Below are 4,928 nucleotides of genomic sequence, written 5' to 3' on the forward strand. Positions count from 1 at the left end.
AGAGATGAAAACAAAGGGGCTTGGGTTCAATTTGATGATTACCTGATCAACTAAATCCGCAAGAAAAGGGGCTTGCGTGAAGGAATTCCGAGAAAAGACAGCTGACACGAAAGCAAAGAGGAGCACATGCACCCTTCCTGAGGAGAAGCCACGTGACAAACCCCAATTTGACGGTTTGTTTTATATTGAATTCAGAGTATTTTGATAACCTTTTGTCACATTTAGCCTATAAATTAGCATGGTTTTGTTATCTCTCCCGTATTTGTGCCTAAGTGTAAAAACATGCTTTTTAAGCCTTATTTTGATGAATTCTAGTTCTTCTTTGATTCCATAAGATGCCTTGATGTGGTTGTTAGTAATATCATGATGAAATAGGCTAAGCATGGATCAAAGGAAGCAAGGAAGGAAGCATACAAGTGGAGAGAAGCATAAAAAGTCAAAGAAGCAAAGTCAGCCATGCACGCGCACGCGCACAAGGCGCTCGCGCGCACATCGCAGAATTAGCCAGGGACGCGCACGCGTACCGTGCGCGCACGCGTCGATGAGGCCACATGACCTCACTAATGCAACACGTGCCTGGCGATTTGAGAGGGTTTCTGAACCCATTTTTGGCGCCAAATTGCTAAGGGAAAGGAATAAAAGGATGAAGGATTAAGGGGAAGGCATCACTTTGACCAATAATCACTTTTAGTCATTAGTTTTTAGTTAGAGGATTAGTTTTAGAGTTTTAGAGAGAGAAGCTCTCCCTTCTCTCTAGAATGAGGATTAGGTTTAGTTCTTAGATCTAGATTTAGATTCATGTTCTTCTACTTCTACATCTCAATTCCTTGTAGTTACATTGATTCTTCTTCCATTCTTTTATTGCAATTTCCTTTATGTTGTTCTTATATTTTGTTATAGATCTAGTATTGTTCCTTTTACTCTCTTTCAATTCAATAAAGGTAATTCATAATAAATGTGTTTCTTTTGATTGTTGTTGTTAATTCCTTTCAATAATTGTTGTTAGATTTCATTCTTGTTGTTGATTTACTATGTTTTTCTTTTATGCTTACCAAGTGTTTGATAAAATGCTTGTTTGGATTTTAGTGTAGGTTTTGTTCCTCTTGGCCTAGGTAGAGTAATTAGTGACTCTTGAGTTATCTAATTTCTTTGTTGATTGATAATTAGAAGTTGCTAATTGATTTGAATGCCTCTAAAGCTAGTCACTCCTTTAGTTGATTAGGACTTGAGAAATCAAATTGATTCATCCACTTGACTTTCCTTTATTTAGTAAGGGTTAACTAAGTGGTAGCAATGAACAATTCTCATCACAATTGAGAAAGGTAACTAGGATAGGATTTCTAGTTCTCACATCTTGCCAAGAGCTTGTTAGTTGTTAGTTTATTTTCATTACCATTTATCTTTCATGCTTCATATCAAAACTCCAAAATAACTCACAACCAATAACAAGACACTTTATTGTAATTCCTAGGGAGAACGATCCGAGGTTTAAATACTTCGGTTTATAGATTTTAGGGGTTTGTACTTGTGACAAACAAATTTTTGTATGAGAGGATTATTGTTGGTTTAGAGACTATACTTCGACGAGATTTCATTTGTAAAATTCTATACCATCAAAAATCCATTCATCAAAATGGCGCCGTTGCCGGGGATTTGCAATGGTGTTGTGTTATTAGTTATTGTACATATGTGAATAGTGTAAATAGTTTGTCTTTTGCTTGTTTACTAGATTTTGTTAGTTTTATTTTGTTTTTCCATAATGAATTCTCACTTTGGCTATGAGTTTGGCTCTAATTGTGTTGTAGGGAATGTGAACTTCAATGCTAACATGTACCAAGGATGGAACACTCCAAGATGGGAGGAGCCTCAAGGAATTGATCACTCCTATTGGCATCAACCTCCGGACACTTATAGGTATAATTCTCATCCTAATGCATGTCAATTCAATGGCTATGGTGACTCCTTTTATGACAATCAACCACCACCATATGCCTATGAATCTTATCCTCAACATGATGCTCAACCATACTCACAAGCCCCTTTCTACCAAGTATCTTTATGTGACCCTTATCCATCATATAACCAATCATCCATACCACATCCTTGTGATTATTATGAGCAAGAACCTTTAGAACCACCACAATCCTATCAAGATTACTACCATGAACCACCTCAATACACACAATCTCCACAACCTTACCAAGAAGAACCACCTTCCTATTATGAACCCTCTCTGCAAAATGATGAACCTTCCTACCCACCACAAGCCCCAATAGACGATTCTCTCACTTTGTTACATCAAGGACAAGAAGCCATGAAGCGGGATACACTTGAGTTTGTGACCAATTTGACCAAGGTGGTGCACACCCTAGCCCACCAATGTTTGAAGACTCAAGGCAATTCCGCAACCACATGTGAAAGGTCAAAAGAAGAGCAAGGCATGAAGGAGAAAGTAGAAAATTCGGTGGAGAAGGAGGAATCAAATTTTGTGTTGGAACAATTGGAGGAGCCTATGATCATTGAAGAAAAGGAAGAGGTGGTCGAAGATTTAGGAGATGTTGAAAGTCCATGGGAATGTAGCATCATGGAGAACTCTTCCAAGAAGCTTGATATTGATGTTGAAGAGGGTGCGCAACCTCCAAGGCATGTCATCGTTGAAGACTTGGAAGAAGCTTATCAAGAGATGGATTCAATCATGGATGAATTTCTCTCTACAATGGAATCCTCTCCCATTGGACATGAAGTTGAAGTTATATAGAAGAGTGTGCACAACCTCCCATACCCTTGGGGAGCAATGAGAAAGAGAGCTACCAAGAGGAAAACGTTGGCACGGTGTATGTTGAGATTGAAGAATATGAAGAGGTTGATCAAGAGATGGATTTATTCATCAATGAATTTCTATCCAAAATTGAGTCACCTCCCATTAGGCAAGAAATCAAAGTTCTTGAAGACAACACCAAGCCATGTGATAAAAGGGGAAAGGTTGAAATCGAGGAAGCTCGCAAAGAGGTGGAAATACACAAAGAAGAGCACAAGGAAGTGGACCTTGCATTGTCTAAGTGTGGGGAAGCCTCCCTTCCCAAGTTACCATCCAACACAACATTCAAGTGGGTAAAATTCTTATCCATAAGCTTTGTTTTCTCGCTTGAATATGGTTTGATTGAAACGGATGGACAACTTAGAGCTCTTTGTGGAATTAAAAGTAAGAATGAGTTGTGTAGTGGTTGGAAAGTTGGTGTTAAGCTTATCAAGGTCAAGACCCCAAGGTATAGGGATGATGTTGGGACAAGAATCATTTTGTATGGATCTAGAAGGAAGCATTGGTGGAATAAAGAGAATTCCATGTGTCAATCACCCTTATGTCAACCACCCATCCGACAAAATCATGAAACTCAACTAACGGATGGATGTGAAGATAAGATATGGGATCCCGGTTCGCTAGGTGAAGACCAAATATGGGGACTCATATCTTGGGTAGAACTCTGCCCAAGCTTGATGAAGATGGTTGGAAATTCTGTCAACCAATTGAGGAGCAAAGATCCTTGGAGATTCAAGGATGAGTACAAACATAAGCCACCATGACAACAAGCATCTCAAAAATGTCCAACTTAAGGACTTAAACTAAAAGTGCTAGGTGGGAGACACCCCACCATGGTAAACTCTTTCCACTCTTTTAAATTTACTTAATAAGTGATTTGAGTTACCATTGTAGGTAGATGTTTCATACAAATTTGTTTGTACAACTTAATTGTTAGCTTAGTCACATGCATGTTGTGTTTTAGTAGTAGATGAATAATATCAAAAATTGCATTTTTGTGAATTGTATGATGGTTGAGTGAATAAGAGTTGTGAACACTAAGGGGAGCACCCAGCAATTTTTTTTTTTTTTGAAAAAAAAAGGGGGGGTGGACGCGCGCGCGCAACGTACGCGTACGCGTCCCGGTGCGCATGCACCACGAGCCACACTCCCGAGAGTTGGGCCTCTCTTGGGCAAACATTGTGCCTTGAGCCCAACCTGACCCACGCGGACGCGCACTACTTGCGTGCGCACCGACTATTAGAACATGGAAGTTCGCGCGGACACGCACCTGCCGCGTCCGCGCCGATTGGCTGCTGCAAATGATTGAGCCAAACCCCAGAGAGTTGAGCCATTCCTGGGCCAGCTTTAGGCCCCAGGCCCAACTCGATCTGCGCAGGCGCGCACTTGCCGCGTGCACGCCCATATGCCCAAGAAAGAATGGACGCTAGCGCACGCATCGCGCTAGCGCGCCATTTCACAATTCGTCAATGTACGCAGACGCGCACTTGCCGCGCGCGCGTCCTTGCGTGCTGCCACCAATCTAGGCTTCTAACCCGAGAGTTGGGCGTACCTCAAACCCATTCTAAGCCTCAGGCCCAATCTCAGGTACGCGTGTGCGCAACGTGCGCGCACGCGTCGTTACTGAATCTGCCAACCCACGCTAGAGCACACTGCACGCTCGCGCATGATTCTCCATTTTCCCCATGCGCGCGGACGCGTACATGCCGCGTGCGCGCAGCTCTGGTGGCGCGACTTCCAGGCCATTCTCCAGAGAGTTAGGCCTAAGTTGGGCCAACTCTAAGCCCCTCGCCCAACCCCATGCACGCGTGCGCGCACTATACGCGCACGCGTCCTTCCCTGGTTTGACTCATCCACGCTTAGGCGCGCTGTACGCGCAGGCGTAGGTCCCAAGTTTTCTCAATGGACGCGGACGCGCAAGGCGCGCGCGCGTCGATTCAAAAATGGGATACCCTAAGACGCGAAGAGCGTTGCGCCGCAGCGCACTTCTTCTTCCCCCCCATTTTCCATTCTTCTTCCTTCCCTCCATACCACCTCTGTAACCGCCGTCAACCACCGCCGCGGCCGCCATTGTTCACCGTCAACCTTCTCTCTCTCCTTCCTTCCCTTA

The sequence above is a fragment of the Arachis stenosperma genome, chromosome 2, assembly GCF_014773155.1.
Source record: "Arachis stenosperma cultivar V10309 chromosome 2, arast.V10309.gnm1.PFL2, whole genome shotgun sequence".
Classification (NCBI taxonomy): domain Eukaryota; kingdom Viridiplantae; phylum Streptophyta; class Magnoliopsida; order Fabales; family Fabaceae; genus Arachis; species Arachis stenosperma.